The sequence below is a fragment of the Pseudophryne corroboree genome, chromosome 8 (genome assembly GCF_028390025.1).
Source record: "Pseudophryne corroboree isolate aPseCor3 chromosome 8, aPseCor3.hap2, whole genome shotgun sequence".
Classification (NCBI taxonomy): domain Eukaryota; kingdom Metazoa; phylum Chordata; class Amphibia; order Anura; family Myobatrachidae; genus Pseudophryne; species Pseudophryne corroboree.
In genome coordinates, this window is record NC_086451.1 from 299047536 (window position 1) to 299069149 (window position 21614).

At 47.7% G+C, this 21614-nt stretch overlaps 1 protein-coding gene and 1 pseudogene across 1 annotated transcript in view; one reads left to right on the plus strand and one right to left on the minus strand.

The window, feature by feature from the left end:
- AKAP14 (A-kinase anchoring protein 14) overlaps window positions 1–21614 on the minus strand; it is a 90593-nt gene that overhangs the window by 63763 nt on the left and 5216 nt on the right. The gene's annotated exons all lie outside the window — the stretch shown is intronic.
- Window positions 2810–2929, plus strand: LOC134950027 (5S ribosomal RNA; annotated as a pseudogene).

Consider the following 21614-nt stretch of genomic DNA (forward strand, 5'->3'; position numbering starts at 1 on the left):
TCCATAAGCACATCCACTCAGGTGTCTGCCCCCCAGGGGGTGACATCCCTTCTAAAGGCATCTGCTCCGCCTCCACCTCATTATCCTCATCAAACATGTCGACACAGCCGTACCGACACACTCCACACACACAGGGAATGCTCTATATAGAGGACAGGACCCACAAAAGCCCTTTGGGGGGACAGAGTGAGAGTATGCCAGCACACACCAGAGCGCTATATAAGGCAGGGACTAACTGAGTTATGTCCCTTATAGCTGCTTTTTAATATAACTATATACTGTGCCAAATTAAATGCCCCCCCTCTCTCTTTTTTACCCTTTTCTGTAGAGTAGTCTGCAGGGGAGAGCCAGGGAGCTTCCTTCCAGCGGAACTGTGAGGGAAAATGGCGCCCAGTGTGCTGAGGGAGATAGCTCCGCCCCTTTTCCGCTGCCTATTCTCCCACTTTTTTATGGAATCTGGCAGGGGTATTTACCTCACATATAGCCCCTGGGGCTATATATTGAGGTATTTTTGCCAGCCAAGGTGTTTTTATTGCTGCCTCAGGGCGCCCCCCCCCCCAGCGCCCTGCACCCTCAGTGACCGGAGTGTGAAGTGTGAGAGGAGCAATGGCGCACAGCTGCAGTGCTGTGCGCTACCTTGGTGAAGACTGATGTCTTCATGCCGCCGATTTTCCGGACCATCTTTCTTGCTTCTGGCTCTGTAAGGGGGACGGCGGCGCGGCTCCGGGACCGAACATCAAGGCTGGGCCTGCGGTCGATCCCTCTGGAGCTAATGGTGTCCAGTAGCCTAAGAAGCCCAATCCGGCTGCAAGCAGGCGAGTTCGCTTCTTCTCCCCTTAGTCCCTCGCTGCAGAGAGCCTGTTGCCAGCAGGTCTCACTGAAAATAATAAACCTAAGACTATCTTTCTTCTAAGAGCTCAGGAGAGCCCCTAGTGTGCATCCAACCTCGGCCGGGCACAAAATCTAACTGAGGCTTGGAGGAGGGTCATAGTGGGAGGAGCCAGTGCACACCAGGTAGACCTAAATCTTTCTAGAATGCCCAGCCTCCTTCGGAGCCCGCTATTCCCCATGGTCCTTTCGGAGTGCCCAGCATCCACTAGGACGTTAGAGAAATATAAGTCTTATATGACTCAGAGGTCTTATATTCTATCCAAGGTATCCACATAGCAATAAACTCTGAGCATCTGTCTCCAGCGCTCAATAATACATCTTCCATATTCATGTACTAGTCTAGTCTGGAAAACCAGGTATACCGTGTAGGAGGACTAGAGGACCTCCAGGGAGCGGTGTTATACTTGCGGCGTGTGCTGGAGGGAGTCCGCCCATCGGAAGTGATGCGCGTTTCGCTGGGAGGAGCTTGTTCACATGATCGTCATGTGAACAAGCTCCTCCCAGCGAAACGCGCGTCACTTCCGGTCCGGCACCTGACTTCCGGGACCTACGCAACGGGGCTCCGATGGGCGGACTCCCTCCAGCACACGCCGCAAGTATAACACCGCTCCCTGCAGCGGATCAAAGCCTCCTGGTCAGTTTTCTCCCTGTGTGCCCAGCGCAGGTACAAGGGAGAAGCTGCCCTATTCTATGCATGTTGCACGGATCGTTTCCCCGGCAACACTCATGCCGGGAATAATAATTGCCTGACGTTTCCCTGGTTACCTCACACATATACAGGGTATTCACCCAGTGCATGGTAACCATCTTTCAGCTGTCAATTAGTGCAATAAATTAATCCTTGGACACAGTGCACATATACATGGCACTTATCCAGTGCAGGGAATTGTATTGTCAGCTGTCAATTTACAGGTGCTACAAATAACTTTTTAATCACTCTAATAATTAATTATTTCTATCACTAGCTTCACCAATATAGTCAGGCATTTATCTTTGATTTCAGGCATCCTGACTGCAGGAGAGCTTTCACCCATATATTAACAGAGCAGTGCTTATTTATTGATAATCTGTTCTCATTAACTGTGATTATTTTCTAAACATAATTGGATTCTATATGAATTTATTTATTTGTAGACAGATTATCAGCTGCTTTCGCAGCGTATGTGCTGGATCTAATATTGAATTTCTTAAAAAAATCTTATGTTGAGATTTGAGTCAGCATTTCTGCAATATTTTCAGCAATTTGTTATTGTGACAATTATATATAAATAATTGTATCTTTCAGCGATAGAAGTCAGCTGCTTCTTGCAGCCCATGTGGTCTATTTAAAAACAATTGCATCTGTATACAAGAAGACATTGTGCTGCTCAGACATCTTTATGCAACATTTTATGTCAAATTGTTTGTATGATTGAACAGTTAGCTGCCTTTGCAGCCCAAGTGGTGTATTCCAAGTGTATTGTCATGTTGTTACATGAATTATTATTTTCACATTATACTTAGCAACCTTGTATTGTGGCAACTATTTAAAAATAACTGTATCTCGTTACATTGAGATAGTGTGCTGCTTAGACAGCTTCATACAACAATCAATGTCAATTTTTATACAAGATTCATCATATGGTATTCTGCAAGATTGTCTACCACAATTCCATCACATTAATTGTGACATACCATTACTATATTTGCCTCACCATAATTCGTTCGAGGTGAATCTTGTATGTGTTCCTCACCACAATTCTTAGGTGGAGGATTTCCTCTGTGAATAATTTCTCCATATTTTGGTTCCCCTGAAAATTATGGGGGGTTTTCTCTAGGGCCATTAATTGGCTATAGATAACACCATTTTCCTGATCACGGAACTACAACTTGCTTAAAGTAGCAGCTATTTCCTATGCTGAGAGGTATTTACTATATTTTCTACAGTCATACCATGCTGGATCTGCCCGATCTCGTCTGATCTTGGAAGCCAAGCAGCATTGGGCCCGGTCAGTACCAGAAAGGGTGACCCTCTGGGAATACTGGGTACTTGTCACAACCGAGGGCTGGTGCTGACCAGGGGGAAGCCTCAGTTGTAGGGGCTGAGGTATATGTGTACCTGGGAGGCAGTACAGGGTTCTTAGACAAGCAGGGAACCTTTAGAACAAATGCCCGAAGGCGTGACCAAGACAACGAAGGAAAGTTCAAAGGTTTATTAAACACAGTTCAGAGGAATACGGATGACTTGGTACAGGTAACAGGAATCACAGTTCAGAGAAATACTTGGGATCGATGATGGAACACCGATGGTGACTTGGGATCGATGGCGGAGCACCGATGGATACTTGGGATCGATGGCGGAGCACCGATGGAGACTTGGGATCGATGGCGGAGCACCGATGGAGACTTGGGATCGATGGCGGAGCACCGATGGAGACTTGGGATCGATGGCGGAGCACCGATGGTGACTTGGGATCGATGGCGAAACACCGATGGAGACTTGGGATCGATGGCGGAACACCGATGGTTACTGGGGATCGATGGCGGAACACCGATGGTTACTGGCAGGGCAGAGCACCGCTGGAAGCTAGAAGCTGGAAGCCGGTCTCAGGTAACTGCCAGTCACAGGGAGCAATGTAGACACTGCAGAGTCAGGCTGTACAGCAGAGAAAGTCCATGGAAGAACTGCACACTGGAATCACTGAAGACAATAGAAGCACTGACATCTTTCCTCCCCAGGAACAAGATATTTATACCAGCTGGGAAACAGGGATTGGCTGGCTGATTAACCAGAGACCAGAGTGCAGCTGCTGGGTAATCAGGCTGAGAGCAGAGTGCAGCTGATAGGCTGAAAGGTATCATGTGATTAGGAAAACATGGCTGCGCCCATGTTAGCTTTTGGAGGGAAAGATTGTTTGTAACTTGCATGTGAAACTTAACCCTGATGCTGCCAGAATCACAGTAAGGAGATTAGAGACAATGAGATGCAGCGTCCTGCACACAGACAGTGCAGATGGAATCCAGGCTTGGAACACTGGGACAGTCTCAGGAGACATTTGGAAGGTAAATACTGATAAAGAATTACCTGGATCGTGACAGTACTGTAGTCTTATTAAGGTATATACCTTTTGTCGATCAGCAAAACTTATTTGCAAGTTAACATTGCAGAATACACATTACAGCTGACCACTTTAATAGGAGTCCGGTGATATAAAAGCCGTTTTTTCTTGTATCTCTCATATGAAATATACATTTGTTTATCCAATCATAAATTGATAGAGATAACAAGAATTTCTATTTTCGCACTGGACAAATGTCTAACAGTAATACTCGCTTAAAATCCAGTGGGTGTATAGACAAACCTTCTGCCACCCACTTTTTTTTTTTTTTTTCAAATTGTTTTTATTATGCCACCCACTTTTAACTTAGCGAGTGACATATCACTATATCGTTATCTACATATGCTATTTAATACTTGTTTTAACCTATTTTGCTGATTTATACAGCAACACTTTTTTCCTTACATTACTAATTAATTAATTTTTTTCCTTACATTATTATTATTATATATTTTTTTCGTCTGTAGAATATATTAAAAGTTAAGTTTTAATGTTTCATATACAATCTATGGTTTCATAACTTCATTATTCAGTCAATTTAAATAAAGTGTGCCCCAGAGAGACATACCAAACAGTCTTTCTTTTGCTTCTTTGCAAAACAACCTCCAAATAGTTTCTTCTGAAATAATGTCCGGGAGCACCGCCAACCCTGTTCTGCCCCAAAAGCTTTTTTAGGCGAAGTTGGCAGCTATATGTTGGTCAAAATTCTTACTTTAATGGTATTATAATTATGTATCAAGTAATGTACAATCTGGTCCAGTGCAGACTCCAAAAACCCCATCCAGTATAATACTTGTATACATGCAATGAAAAAGACGATTGAATTTGTGTCTTTTACTACTGCAGAAACCTTTAAAATAAGGAATTTTCTCAATTGCAGATCCACGTTTGTCATTTACATGATAAACAATATATCGGGAGAACAACACGCACATTCCACATACGATTTATGGAGCATTTCCGTAATATTAATAAAAGTATCAAGACACATTCTCTCTCGAGTCATGTCTTCCAGTGTCAGCAGTCAGATTTGAATAGAAAAATCACAGTTAAAGCAATAGAAATGCACAAATAGGGGTCGCAATAGGTTTAATAGATTATGTAAGAGGGAGGCTTTTTGGATATATCATCTGAACAGTACACTTTGGTGCCATATGGCCTCAACGACACTGTGGAGTTAAATAATGTGTAGCTAGGAATGTGTGTTGATGCCTTTATATTTCTTGTTTTATTTAACCCTCTGATTTCTCCCTACATACTGTCTGTGTTATACGAGGGGCATTGATCTGGTTGTAGATTTCCTTGGCACCTGAGATGTCTTTTGTAGCCAGTTCTCATTATACTTAAAGTCTATTTATGAGGAAAGCAAGTTCTTTTAATTTCTATCTATTGTAATTAGGTTGATTGGAGCGGGGATTTATCATGCCAGAATATATTATATGGTGAAAATAAGCTTTATATGATCTCTCTCATTGCATCAAAAATTTACTCATGGGGAAATTAACCCCTATTTAATGCTCACCTATTGTAATTAGGTCAATTGGAGTGAGTTTTTTTGCAAATATATGATGTGGCATAAATAAACAGAGATGACATATGATCATTATAACACCTTGTATACATTGGATATACACTGCTCAACAAAATAAAGGGAACACTTAAACAACACAATGTAACTCCAAGTCAATCACACTTCTGTGAAATCAAACTGTCCACTTAGGAAGCAACACTGATTGACAATCAATTTCACATGCTGTTGTGCAAATGGAATAGACAACAGGTGGAAATTATAGGCAATTAGCAAGACACCCCCAATAAAGGAGTTGTTCTGCAGGTGGTGACCACTGACCACTCCTCAGCTCCTATGCTTTCTGGCTGATGTTTTGGTCACTTTTGAAAGCTGGCGGTGCTTTCACTTTAGTGGTAGCATGAGACGGAGTCTACAACCCACACAAGTGGCTCAGGTAGTGCAGCTCATCCAGGATGGCACATCAATGCGAGCTGTGACAAGAAGGTTTGCTGTGTCTGTCAGCGTAGTGTCCAGAGCATGGAGGCGCTACCAGGAGACAGGCCAGTACATCAGGAGACGTGGAGGAGGCCGTAGGAGGGCAACAACCCAGCAGCAGGACCGCTACCTCCGCCTTTGTGCAAGGAGGAACAGGAGGAGCACTGCCAGAGCCCTGCAAAATGACCTCCAGCAAGCCACAAATGTGCATGTGTCTACTCAAATGATCAGAAACAGACTCCATGACGGTGGTATGAGGGCCCGACGTCCACAGGTGGGGGTTGTGCTTACAGCCCAACACCGTGCAGGACGTTTGGCATTTGCCAGAGAACACCAAGATTGGCAAATTCACCACTGGCGCCCTGTGCTCTTCACAGATGAAAGCAGGCTCTCACTGAGCACGTGACAGACGTGACAGAGTCTGGAGACGCCAAGGAGAACGTTCTGCTGCCTGCAACATCCTCCAGCATGACCGGTTTGGCAGTGGGTCAGTAATGGCGTGGGGTGGCATTTCTTTGGGGGCCGCACAGCCCTCCATGTGCTCGCCAGAGGTAGCCTGACTGCCATTAGGTACCGAGATGAGATCCTCAGACCCCTTGTGAGACCATATGCTGGTGCGGTTGGCCCTGGGTTCCTCCTAATGCAAGACAATGCTAGACCTCATGTGGCTGGAGTGTGTCAGGCATTGATGCTATGGACTGCCCGCCCGTTCCCCAGACCTGAATCCAATTGAGCACATCTAGGACATCATGTCTCGCTCCATCCACCAACGCCACGTTGCACCACAGACTGTCCAGGAGTTGGCGGATGGTTTAGTCCAGGTCTGGGAGGAGATCCCTCAGGAGACCATCCGCCACCTCATCAGGAGCATGCCCAGGCATTGTAGGGAAGTCATACAGGCACATGGAGGCCACACATACTACTGAGCCTCATTTTGACTTTTTTTAAGGACATTACATCAAAGTTGGATCAGCCTGTAGTGTGTTTTTCCACTTTAATTTTGAGTGTGATTCCAAATCCAGACCTCCATGGGTTAATAAATTGATTTCCATTGATAATTTTTGTGTGATTTTGTTGTCAGCACATTCAACTATGTAAAGAACAAAGTATTTAATAAGAATATTTCATTTATTCAGATCTAGGATGTGTTATTTTAGTATTCCTTTTATTTTTTTGAGCAGTGTATTATCATTGAGGGTATATGAGCAGTTATTCTTAGATAAGGCCCCTTCTGTGCATATCCATTCCTTCGCTAAACTTCTGAAATGAAAATAGGATTTTAATTACCTACCGGTAAATACTTTTCTCGTAGTCCGTAGAGGATACTGGGGTTCCATTTAGTACCATGGGGTATAGACGGATCCACTAGGAGCCATGGACACTTTAAGAATTTGATAGTGTAGGCTGGCTCCTCCCTCTATGCCCCTCCTACCAGACTCAGTCTAGGAAACTGTGCCCGAGGACGCGGACATACTTTGAGAGAAGGATAGATAAAGACAGTGGTGAGTTTCCGAACCAGCACACACAAACAGAGGATAGCAATGCTAACCCAACTTTAAACAGGAACAGCAACAGCTGAACCAACAATACTTAACCAAGTAATAGTGCAGGAAGAACGAAGCACCAGGCGGGCGCCCAGTGTCCTCTACGGACTACGAGAAAAGGATTTACCAGAAGGTAATTAAAATCCTATATTTTCTTACGTCCTAGAGGATACTGGGGTTCCATTTAGTACCATGTGGATGTACCAAAGCTCCAAAACCGGGTGGGAGAGTGCTGAGGATCCTGCAGAACTGACTGACCAAACTGAAGATCCTCAGAGGCCAAAGTATCGAACTTGTAGAACTTAGCAAAAGTGTTCGAACCAGACCAAGTATCTAGTCGGCAGAGCTGTAAAGCCGAGACACCCCGGGCAGCCGTCCAAGAAGAACCCACCAACCTAGTAGAGTGGGCCTGTACAGATTTTGGAACCGGCAAACCTGCCATGGAATAAGCATGCTGGATAGTGAGCCTGATCCAGCGAGCAATTATCTGCTTTGAAGCAGGACACTCAATTTTATTGGAATCATATAGTACGAACAGTGAGTCGGGCTTCCTGTGACGAGCTGTCCTTTTTACATATATCTTCAAAGCCCTCACAACATCCAAAGACTTTGAAGTAGCGGAAGTGTCGGTGATAACCGGAACCACGATAGGTTGGTTGATGTGAAACGCAGACACCACTTTCAGAAGAAATTGCTGACGAGTTCTGAGTTCAGCTCTGTCTTCATGGAAAATGAAACAGGGGCTCTTGTGAGACAAAGCCCCCAGCTCCGACACACGTTTTGCTGATGCCAGGACCAACAGTGTGACGGTCTTCCACTGATAAAGCTAAATATTTATCTTATAACATTCACTATATATTGGTAAGAGACTCAGTACGCAATGGGCGTACGGGGTACCGTAAGGGTACGCACTTAGCGTAGCAGACGCTAGGCCGTGGTCGAGACGCACGAGCGACACGCTGGTATCGAGCACGCTATAGGCGGTCCGAGTACCGTAATGCTACGCTACTAACGTAGCGGACGCTGTGCCCACAAGAGGAACACGAGCGGCGCAGACGCTCACAGGATGACACACAGTAAACCTTGTATGCAACACAATGAAAGGCTGAGCCTATACTGTAAACCTTGGTTTTGTAATGTGAACACAATGCAATGCTAATTAACCTCTATTATATAAAAGCCTCTTGAGCGATTGAGACGCTCTGAATACTCTCAGCAATGTAATAAACACACAATACCTTGCTATGGTTCCAAAACCTTTACTAACGAGATTTAGTTATGTAAAAAGGGAAAATACAGTTAACATTTTATACACTACAGACCAACATCAATATCTAAACATAATAACTACACATATACAATATACAACAGCGTAACAATAACAGAGAGAGAGAGAGAGAGAGATAGTATGGCAAATACAAACAGAGAACAAGTTGGTTACAGAGAAAAACTTACACACTGGGGAATGATCGCTGCGCAGTCCTGGTCACCAGCTCTCAAGTTAGTCAGTGATGAAAACCTTTTGTGGAGAGTAGACTGAGCTGGCCCAAACTGGCTGCCTTATATACACTGCATACAGTACACTACAAAGGGGCCTACAATCTCATTGTTCATTGGACACAGGAATCTGTCTTCACATTATAACAAAAGGTCATAGGTTGATTCAAACAGGTGGGCTGTGACTATTTCATACTGCTCAGGTGGGAGGGAATCTCAGGATTCCCGCCGCATGGATAATGAACTGCAAATATAGTAAATGTCCATAAACTTCTTATAGACATAACTATTCGCAGGAGCGATTAATTTCTCTCAAACCAATACCGGAATGTTTCTTATAATATACTCTACCGTTGCATACCAAACACCACTGCTCAAAACCTGTCTGACCCTTCGTATCATGTAAAGATGGATTTCTCTGTCCCTGAACCAGTTACACTAAACAAACTTACTGATATTATTAAGGAGACCATAACCTACAAAATACACTATTTGGATTTACTATGTGACAATTGAGTCGCCCGCCAGATGCACACAAACCCTACCGTAAATGCACATACCACGCGCTTGAGTGCATGTCCGTGGAGGCGCCGTCACGCAACTGTGAATATGCGCACGCACGGGAGAGAATGTGCACGTGCAGCGGGCAAGCGCATGGGATTAGTACAAGGCATGAGAATAACGATATTTTTCGACTTTGACACCACGTAAGATATTTTACGTCCACCTCCTGTAAAGGTTCAAACCAGTCCGATTGGAGGAACTGCAGCACCAAACTGAGATCCCAAGGTGCCGTGGGAGGCAGGGACGTGCAGTCAGGGGAGGCAGTGCCTTCCCTGTCATTAATGAGTAAAATAATACAAAGAAGATACTTATGACACATAAGTATCTCCTTTATTATTTTACTCATGATTATACAGTGTAAAATGTGTTTGGGAGGCACCGATCGTGGTGGCTCCCGTACTGAATGGGGAAAGATATGGGAGCGGGGGCCGGGCACGGGCGGGGCCTAGCAATGGGCAGGAAAAGCCCATTGAAATACCATGGGAAAGCGGCTCCATTAGAGGTGCCGCTTTCATACAGGGACGTGCTTTCAACCTATGAAAGCAGGCCCCTGTGAGTGAGGCCACAGTGATTGGCCAGCGGATCCGTCACTGGATACGCTGTCAATCACTGTGTGGGCGGCGGTGGCGGCGGAGGTGCAGGATGCGGCGGGCCGGGCGGCGGAGGTGCGGGCGGCGGGATGCGGCGGAGATGCAGGCGGCGGTAGCGGCGGCGGGATGCAGCAGTCAGGGCGCCTCAGCATCATTTTTTAAATTTAAGATGGCCGCCGCGAGCCAATCACAGCTCGCCGCGTCATCGCCATGCCCCCTCACGCTGACTTATATAAGTCAGCGTGAGGCAGCGGCTGTCAGTCCGACGGCGGAGGAGGAGCAGTGAAGAGCTCCTGGAGACGGAAGACGCCGTGGAAGTCCTGGATGGGCGGCGGCTATGCAAAAGCCGCCCACCAGGTGAAGATGCTGGAAGCCTGGGGGGACGGCGGCCATGCAAAAGAGCTTAAAGGCCGCCGCCTCCCAGGTGAAGACGCCGGAAGCCCTGGGGAGGTGGCACCCCCCAGGTGAAGACGCCGGAAGCCCTGGGAAGGCGGCGGCCATGCAAAAGAGCTTAAAGGGCGCCGCCCCCAGGTGAAGACCCAGTGTAATAAAACTTTTTTAAAGAACGTGTAGAGGTTTTTTTTTTATATTTTATTTACAGGTGGACTACAGGTGCCAGCGTGCATTTTATGTCTGGGCATCCTGGAACTTGTTGTTCTCCTAGTGCCAGCATGCTGGGGCAGGCTTGCTGGGACCTGTAGGCCACCTGTAAAGAACAATATTACTATTTTATACAGGTGGACCACAGGTGCCAGTGGGCCATTTATGTCCGGGCATACTGGCAGTTGTGGTTCTCCAAGTGCCAGCATGCTGGGGCAGGCTTGCTGGGAACTGTAGGCCACCTGTAAAGAACAATATTAACAATGAACCCCGCACACACCGCCACCAGGGGTGCGGGGCATAGCACTGGGCAATCAGCCCAGTGCTAGTTGTTGCTCAGGAGGGGGGATCCAATTTTTATTTTTTTGGGGCCCCACTTTCCGAGGAATTCCAGCCCTGGGCTGACTGGTAATGGTGTTTAATGGCATGGCAGGGGGACCCCACACTGAGTGTCTCCCCTGCTATGGCATTACCCCCCCTGGCTGGTTCAGCCTGGTGCTGGTGTTAGTGGTGTGTGGGGGGACTGCACTTGTTTTTTTCTCTCATGGGGGGGAGGGGTGTTTAGCCACCAGTGCCTCCCCAGCTGGTAAGCTCACCGCACGTCACTGGTGGGAGGCACAAAGGAAGGTTGGATGCACAGAACACATTTAAAAAATGTCTGGACCTCAGGGAGAGAAGCCAATTGTTTCTGAAAGAAAATGGAAAAGGCAGAAATCTGGACCCTTATGGATCCCAGACCTAGGCCCACATTCACACCTGCCTGCAGAAACAGGAAACGTCCCAGGTGAAATTCCACCGCAGAATAAGGTCTGCTTTCACACCAAGAAACGTATTTCTTCCAAATACGGTGGTAATGTTTAGACGTTACCCCCTTCCTCGCTTGGATCATAGTCAGGATAACTTTTTTTAGGGAGCCCTCTTCTGGCTAGTATCAGCCGTTCAACTTCCATGCCGTCAAACATAGCAGCGGTAAGTCCTGATAGACGAACGGGCCCTGTTGCAGAAGATCTTTGCGAAGAGGTAGAGGCCACGGATCTTCGAGGAGCATCTTCAGAAGTTCCGCGTATCAGGCCCTCCTTGGCCAGTCTGGAGCAATGAGTATTGCTTGAACTTTTTCCCTTTTTATTCTTTTCAGAATTTTTGGGATCAGATGAAGTGGAGGAAACACATACACCATCTGATAGACCCATGGAGTCGTCAGAGCATCTACCGCCACTGCCTGTGGGTCTCTCGACCTGGAACAATGGGGGTCATTCCGAGTTGATCGCTAGCTGCTGTTGTTCGCAGCACAGCGATCAGGCTGAAAATCGGCACTTCTGCGCATGCGTATGGTGCGCACTGCGCACGCGCGACGTACTTTCACAAAAGCCGATGCAGTTTTACACAAGCTCTAGCGACGCTTTTCAGTCGCACTGCTGATCGTTGAGTGATTGACAGGAAGTGGGTGTTTCTGGGAGGTAACTGACCATTTTCGGGGAGTGTGTGAAAACACTAAGGCGTGCCAGATAAAAACGCAGGAGTGGCTGGGGAAACGGGGGAGTGGCTGGCCGAACGCAGGGCGTGTTCATGACGTCAAAACAGGAACTAAACAGACTGAAGTGATCGCAAGGAAGGAGTAGATCTGCAGCTACTCTGAAACTGCTTGAAAAAAATGTAACCCCGTTTTGCGATCCTTTCGGTCGCACTTCTGCAAAGCTAAGATACACTCCAAGAGGGCGGCGGCTTAGCGTTTGCACTGCTGCTAAAAGCAGCTAGCGAGCGATCAACTCGGAATGAGGGCCAATATCACTTGAGCTTCTTGTTGAGACGAGAGGCCATCATGTCGATTTGTGGATATCCCCACCGACGTGTCAAGCACCTGAACACTTCTGGGTGAAGGCCCCACTCCCCCGGGTGCAGGTCGTGTCTGCTGAGGAAGTCTGCTTCCCAGTTTTCTACTCCCGGAATGAAGACCGCTGACAATGACACAGCGTTTTTTTCTGCCCAGAGGAGAATTCTTGACAGCTCTGACATCGCTGCTCTGCTTTTTGTTCCGCCCTGTCAGTTTATGTATGTCACTGCCGTTACATTGTCTGACTGGACCTGAATGGCCCAATCCTGAAGAAGATAAGAGGTCTGCAGAAGGTTGTTGTATATGGCTCCGAGTTCCAGAATGTTGATTGGAAGGGTGACTTCCTGACTTGACCATCTTCCTTGAAACTGCACCCCCCTGGGTGACTGCTCCCCAACCTCTGATGCTTGCGTCCATGGTTAACAGGATCCATGTCACGATCCGGGTATCTGGACGCCATTACTTGCCTTTCAGATGCCTCCTGAGGCTGGCTCAGCATTCCAGGGCCAGATTTCATCTGTGATACTGATGTCCACATTCTGCTTCCCTCTCCTGTCACCCTGAGACGCTGTCACAGCGGCGCCATGTTTACTTCCTGAATGGCGTCTCCCGTCCTCCGCGGCCTCCGCCGCCGTTCCTGTGTTTCAGTGTACAGGATGTCAGAGTGGCGCCTCATGCCAGCCGCGGCCTCCACTGTCGTCCGCGTGGTTCTAGTGTGCAGTCATCAGTCTGGCGTCTCCTGTCCTCTGTGGCCGGCGCCGCCATTGCTGCTAAGTTTCCACATGGATTATCAAACCAACTTTCCCTCCGGGTGACTGCATGGGCGCAGCCATGTTGGATTCTGTCACCTGCTCCATTTCCACCAATCCGTTGCTCCACTGAAATCTGCATAATTGCCTAGCCAATCCCTTCCTTGCTGCAGGTATAAGTATTCTGTGCCTGAGCAAGGAAGGCGTCAGTGCTTTGGTTGTCAAACCTAGTTCCAGTTTGTCTCTCTCCTGTGGTTGTTTTCCAGGTTCCAGTTCCTGTCTCCAAGCTTCCACTAAAGAGACCCACTCCAGTCTACCATCTGCGGTGCAGCCTGACTCTCCAGTCCTTTGGGACTCATCTGTTTCCAGCTACAGATTCACCTGCTTCCAGCAGAGATCAGCTCTTCTTAAAGTGCCGGTACCATTTCTGCAGATTTCCATTTACCACCGGTACTAATATTTCACCGCTCTCAAGCTTCATTTACCATCTGTATTTCATCGCTCTCAAGCTTCATTTAACTGGTTCCAGCCAGTATCCACTCCGTGCCTACATCTGTCTGGTTCCAACCAGTACCCACAGCAGCCATTTTATCTACAGCAGCCCAGCTTTCCCTGGAACATCAGCTGATATGATCCTGGGCTATCTCCATTACTACAGTCGGGCCTGGTAAGGACTTTCCATCTAGAGGATAATAAGAACTGTCTCATACTACCAGAGCCCTGTGGCCATTGCCATCCTGTAGTACCCAGGAACTGTGTATAATACTGCTGATTTTACGTTTCTCTTTTATTACTGCTGTGTTGCATGGAGTTTGTCAAATAAACATCATTGACTTTTATCTTGGTTGTCGTGGTCACGCCTTCGGGCAATCTCTCTACGTGTAACTTACATTTCCAGGGGTCTGATACAACCTCCCAGGTTTCACTACATCTCAGCCCCTACAACTGAGGCTGCCTCCCGTCAGCTCAAGCCCTCAGTTGTGACAGTAAGCACTGACCAAATTAATCGAGCCGGAGACCAGGATCAAGCGGCCAGGCCGGTACAAGAACTGGCAGCCAGACTCGAACATCAGGAGGCTGCACAGGGCCACATCATCCGCTGTCTCCAGGATCTCTCTACTCGGCTGGATGGGATTCAGACAACCCTCCGTGGATCAGGCGCGTCCGGTGCGTCACCCACAGTGACTCCAGCTGTAACCCCACCCACCTTACCCATTTCTGCTCCACGTCTTCATCTTCCAACGCCAGCAAAATTTGACGGATCTCCAAGATTCTGCAGGGGATTTCTCAACCAGTGTGAGATCCACTTTGAGCTACAACCTGGCAATTTCCCCAGTGATCGTACAAAAATTGCCTACATTATTTCTCTTCTCAGTGGCTCAGCCCTTGACTGGGCATCACCGTTATGGGAGAAGTCTGATACCCTGCTGTCTTCCTATTCTGATTTTATAACAACATTCAGGCGTATCTTCGACGAGCCAGGCCGGGTAACTTCAGCTTCATCTGAGATTCTCCGTTTACGCCAGGGATCGCGTACTGTAGGACAGTATCTTATACAGTTCAAGATCCTGGCATCCGAACTGGCATGGAACGACGAGGCCCTGTATGCTGCATTCTGGCATGGCTTATCAGAGCGTATTAAGGATGAGTTAGCTACCAGAGACTTGCCTTCTAAGTTAGATGAGCTAATCTCACTCTGCACGAAAGTTGATCTATGGTTCAGAGAAAGAGCAACTGAGCGTGGAAGATCATCTGCTCCAAAATCTTCTGCTCCTCCTCCTCGTCAACCGTCTCCATCTAAAGATGAGCCCATGCAAATTGGTCGTTCCCGTCTATCTCCTGCTGAGCGCCGAAGACGTCTTTCTGAGTCTCTCTGTCTTTACTGTGCAGCTCCTTCTCACACCATCAATGCCTGTCCCAAACGTCCGGGAAACTTCAAATCCTAGCTCGCCAGGGAGAGGGCCGGCTAGGAGTGATGATCTCCTCTCCACCTCCTCATGATTGTAATCTCCCAGTCTCGCTTCAAATTGCTCAACGTTATAGGAACGTCATTGCCCTCCTAGATTCCGGAGCAGCTGGGAATTTCATGACTGAAGCCTATGTTAAATGGTGGTCCCTACCCACCGAGAGACTTCCCTCGTCCATTTCCTTGACTGCAGTGGATGGCAGTAAGATTTTTGACGCAGTTATTTCTCTAAGGACTCTACCAGTTCGTCTGAGAGTGGGAGTTCTTCATTCAGAATTTATTTCTTTTTTAGTGATTCCAAGAGCCACACATCCAGTGGTTTTGGGCCTTCCATGGCTCTGTCTCCACAATCCAGCGATTGACTGGACGACTACGCAAATACTGGCATGGGGTCCTTCCTGTGCTGAGACATGTTTGTTTAAGGTACTTCCTGTTTGTTCTTCCCTCCTCCAGGTCGTCTGATGTTCCACCTCCTCCATATCAAGACTTCACGGATGTGTTCAGTAAAGCTTCTGCTGATATCCTTCCTCCTCATAGAGAATGGGACTGCCCAATTGATCTCATTCCAGGGAAGGTTCCACCTCGAGGCCGAACTTATCCGTTGTCTCTGCCTGAGACGCACTCCATGGAGGAGTACATCAAAGAGAACCTGGCGAAGGGTTTTATCCGACCTTCCTCTTCTCCAGCTGGCGCAGGCTTCTTTTTCGTAAAGAAGAAAGATGGTGGTCTGCGGCCGTGCATCGACTACAGAGGTTTGAACGACATTACCATCAAGAACCGATATCCTTTACCCCTGATTACAGAGCTCTTCGATAGAGTTAGCGGAGCAACCATCTTTACAAAGTTGGATTTGAGGGGTGCCTACAATCTCATCCGGATCCGTGAGGGTGACGAGTGGAAGACCGCCTTTAACACCCGTGATGGACATTATGAGTACCTCGTCATGCCCTTTGGATTGAGCAACGCTCCAGCTGTCTTCCAGCATTTCGTGAATTAGATCTTCAGAGACATCTTATACCGCCATGTTGTGGTTTATCTAGATGATATCCTCATCTTTGCCAATAATCTAGAGGAACATCGTTTCTGGGTAAAGGAGGTTCTGTCCCGTCTTCGTGTCAATCATCTCTATTGCAAATTAGAGAAATGTGTCTTTGAAGTCAAATCCATTCCGTTTCTAGGTTACATTGTGTCCGGTTCCGGACTAGAGATGGATCCTGAGAAACTACAAGCAATACAGAATTGGCCGATACCCTTAACCCTTAAAGGGGTCCAGAGGTTCTTAGGGTTCGCCAATTACTACAGAAAGTTTATACGAGATTTTTCCACCATTGTGGCGCCTATCACTGCATTGACTAAGAAGGGTGCTAACCCGTCCAAGTGGTCTGAAGAAGCTATGCAAGCTTTTCATCTATTAAAACAACGGTTCATCTCTGCACCAGTCCTGAAACAGCCCGACATCGACTCTCCTTTCATCTTAGAGGTGGATGCCTCCTCCGTTGGAGTAGGGGCGGTGTTATCCCAGAGGGCTAAAGATGGCCATCTACATCCTTGCAGTTTCTTCTCCCGGAAGTTCTCCCCAGCTGAACGCAACTATGCCATTGGCGACCAGGAGTTGCTAGCCATCAAGCTCGCTCTAGAGGAGTGGAGATATCTGTTGGAGGGAGCTTCTCATTCAATCACTATACTTACCGACCACAAGAATCTTTTATATCTGAAAAGCGCACAATGTCTTAACCCTCGTCAGGCTAGATGGGCACTTTTCTTTTCCAGGTTCGACTTTAAACTCCAGTTCTGTCCGGGCTCTCAGAATCGCAAGGCCGATGCCCTTTCCCGCTCATGGGAGCAAGAAAATGAGTCAGAGTCTTCAGACAAGCATCCTATTATTAATCCGTTGGCATTCTCCACGGTAGGGATGGACTCTACGCCCCCACCAGGGAAAAGTTTTGTGAAGCCGGTGTTAAGGAAGAATCTCATGCATTGGGCCCATGCTTCCCGTTTTGCCGGACATACAGGCATTCAAAAGACCCTTAAGTTTATCTCTAGGTCCTATTGGTGGCCAACTCTGAATAAGGACGTCATGGAGTTCATCGCCTCTTGCCCAAAGTGTGCCCAACACAAAGTCTCCCGCCAGTCGCCTGCGGGGCAACTGGTTCCATTATCTGTTCCCCGTCGACCGTGGACCCATTTGTCGATGGACTTTGTTACAGACCTGCCTACGTGCAACAAGTTTAATACCATCTGGGTGGTAGTTGACCGGTTCACCAAGATGGCCCATTTCATACCTCTCACCGGTCTTCCGTCAGCTTCCAAGTTGGCTCAAGTGTTCATACAAGAGATCTTCCGACTCCACGGTCTTCCTGAAGAGATTATCTCAGATCGAGGAGTACAATTCACAGCCAAATTCTGGCGAAGTTTGTGTCAAGTCCTCCAAGTCAAACTAAAGTTTTCCACGGCTTACCATCCTCAGACCAATGGTCAAACTGAGAGGGTGAATCAGGACTTGGAGGCCTTCCTCCGCATCTATGTGTCTTCCTCTCAAGATGACTGGGTTCAACTACTTCCCTGGGCCGAGTTCTGTCATAACAACCAATATCATTCCTCATCTTCTTCAACACCATTCTTCACTAACTATGGATTCCACCCTAAAGTTCCAGAATTCCAACCGCTTCCAGCAACTTCTGTTCCAGCAGTGGATATCACCTTGCGTCAGTTTGCAAACAACTGGAAGAATGTACGAGCGGCTCTGCTCAAAGCATCGTTCAGGTACAAAAAGTTTGCTGATAAGAAGCGTAGAACGGTTCCTGCTCTCAAGGTGGGTGATCGTGTATGGTTGTCCACGAAGAATTTGAGGTTAAGAGTTCCCAGCATGAAGTTTGCACCTCGTTACATCGGTCCTTTCAAAATTGAACAAGTCATCAATCCTGTTGCTTACAGACTCCAGTTACCTCCCTTCTTGAAAATACCCAGGACATTCCATGTTTCCCTGTTGAAACCGCTGATCCTGAATCGGTTTCATTCTACACTTCCTCCGGCTCCGAAAGTCCAAACTCAACGGGGAGTTGAGTATGAAGTTGCCAAGATTCTGGACTCACGTCACCGTTACGGTCAATTACAGTATCTTATTGACTGGAAGGGCTATGGTCCTGAGGAACGTTCTTGGACCAATGCTTCTGATGTCCATGCTCCTGCCTTGGTCCGGAATTTCCACTCTAAGTTTCCTCAAAAGCCAAAGAAGTGTCCTGGGGCCACTCCTAAAGGGGGGGGGGGGGGGGGTGCTGTCACGATCCGGGTATCTGGACGCCATTACTTGCCTTTCACATGCCTCCTGAGGCTGGCTCAGCATTCCAGGGCCGGATTTCATCTGTGATACTGATGTCCACATTCTGCTTCCCTCTCCTGTCACCCTGAGACGCTGTCACAGCGGCGCCATGTTTACTTCCTGAATGGCGTCTCCCGTCCTCCACGGCCTCCGCCGCCGTTCCTGTGTTTCAGTGTACAGGATGTCAGTGTGGCGCCTCATGCCAGCCGCGGCCTCCGCTGTCGTCCGCGTGGTTCTAGTGTGCAGTCATCAGTCTGGCGTCTCCTGTCCTCTGTGGCCGGCGCCGCCATTGCTGCTAAGTTTCCACATGGATTATCAAACCAACTTTCCCTCCGGGTGACTGCATGGGCGCAGCCATGTTGGATTCTGTCACCTGCTCCATTTCCACCAATCCGTTGCTCCACTGAAATCTGCATAATTGCCTAGCCAATCCCTTCCTTGCTGCAGGTATAAGTATTCTGTGCCTGAGCAAGGAAGGCGTCAGTGCTTTGGTTGTCAAACCTAGTTCCAGTTTGTCTCTCTCCTGTGGTTGTTTTCCAGGTTCCAGTTCCTGTCTCCAAGCTTCCACTAAAGAGACCCGCTCCAGTCTACCATCTGCGGTGCAGCCTGACTCTCCAGTCCTTTGGGACTCATCTGTTTCCAGCTACAGATTCACCTGCTTCCAGCATTTAGCTTCCAGCAGAGATCAGCTCTTCTTAAAGTGCCGGTACCATTTCTGCAGATTTCCATTTACCACCGGTACTAATATTTCACCGCTCTCAAGCTTCATTTACCATCTGTATTTCATCGCTCTCAAGCTTCATTTATCTGGTTCCAGCCAGTATCCACTCCGTGCCTACATCTGTCTGGTTCCAACCAGTACCCACAGCAGCCATTTTATCTACAGCAGCCCAGCTTTCCCTGGAACATCAGCTGATATGATCCTGAGCTATCTCCATTACTACAGTCGGGCCTGGTAAGGACTTTCCATCTAGAGGATAATAAGAACTGTCTCATACTACCAGAGCCCTGTGGCCATTGCCATCCTGTAGTACCCAGGAACTGTGTATAATACTGCTGATTTTACGTTTCTCTTTTATTACTGCTGTGTTGCATGGAGTTTGTCAAATAAACATCATTGACTTTTATCTTGGTTGTCGTGGTCACGCCTTCGGGCAATCTCTCTACGTGTAACTTACATTTCCAGGGGTCTGATACAACCTCCCAGGTTTCACTACATCTCAGCCCCTACAACTGAGGCTGCCTCCCGTCAGCTCAGGCCCTCAGTTGTGACAATCCAGTCCTGAATTCCGAACTCCCGACCCTCGATGAGGTGAGAAATCTGTAGCCACCACAGAAGGGAGACTCTGGCTTTTGTCGACAGACGGAGCCTCTGGTGCATGTGAAGATGCGATCCGGACCATTTGTCCAACAGATCGAGCTGGAAGGGTCTTGCATGAAACCTTCCGTATTGAAGCGCCTCGTAAGAGGCCATAATTTTTCCCAGAATTCGAATGCATAGATGCACCGATGTCCGGGTTGGCTTCAAAACATCCAAACCATCGACTGGATTACCAGTGCCTTTTCCAATGGAAGGAACACCTTGTGTGACTCTGTGTCCAGAATCATTCCCAGGAATGGGAGACTTCGAGTTGGCTCTAGGTGAGATTTCGGAAAGGTTCAGATTCCACCCGTGATCATGGAGAAGTTTGGTTGAGAGACCAATGCTGTCTAGCAACCTCTCCCTGGACGGCGCCTTTATCAGAAGATCGTCCAGGTATGGAATTATGTTCACTCCCTGTTTGCGGGGTAGAAGCATCATCTTTGCCATCACTTTGGTAAACAGGCTCGGTGCTGTGGAGAGACCAAATGGCAGGGCCTGGAACTGGTAGTGACGGTCCTGCAGTGCAAACCGTAGATAAGCCTGATGAGGCGGCCAGATTGGAATGTGAAGGTACGCATCCTTGATATCCAGAGACACAAGGAATTCCCTTTCCTCCAGACCTGAGATCACCGCTCTCAGAGATTCCATCTTGAACTTGAACACTTTTAAGAATGGATTCAACGACTTGAGGTTCAGAATTGGTCATACCGAACCCTTCCAGTTTCGCTACTACAAACAAGTTGGAATAGTATCCCTTATTGTGCAGATGAGGTGGAACTGGAACAATGACTTGAGTCTATACCAGTTTTTGGATGGCCTGCTGTAAAGTAATACTTGCGTCTTGTGAAGCTGGTAAGCCTGATTTGAAGAATCTGTGAGGTAGGAGCTCTTGGAACTCCAGCCTGTATCCCTGGGAAATAAGAAAACTCTTCAGGAGCATCCATAAGCGTGACCGGCTCCTCCGGGCAAATTTTCTAAACTGAGTCTGGTAGGAGGGGCATAGAGGGAGGAGCCAGCCCACACTATCAAATGGACCCGTCTATACCTCATGGTACTAAATATCCTCTAGGACGTTAGCGACAAGAAGATATAAATATAAATAAAACTAAATTGGATAAATATGGTATAAATTTGTTTGTTTTGAGATTAGGATTTGCACAACGGTGTGAACATAAATAAAAAAGACTAGGTTTCAGCTACATATATGTTTTTTTTTATTTGTGTGGTCATTATATGTGGATATTTTGTATATATTGTGATGGAATAATATGAAAGCTATAAAGGGATTCATAGGAAGAAGGTAGAAAATTCCTCTCCCGTGATTTATACGGGTGGTCTTCAGTATGCCGGCGGTCGGGCTCCCGGCGACCAGCATAACGACGCCGGGAGCCCGACAGCCGGCATACCGACACTTATTCTCCCTCGTGGGGGTCCACGACCCCCATGGAGGGAGAATAAAATAGTGTGGCGCGCGTAGCGCTCCACCGTGCCCGTAGCGTGGCAAGCGCAGCGAGCCCGCAAGGGGCTCATTTGCGCTCGCCACACTGTCGGTAAGCCGGCGGCCGGCCTCCCGGCGCCGGTATGCAGGTCGCTGGGA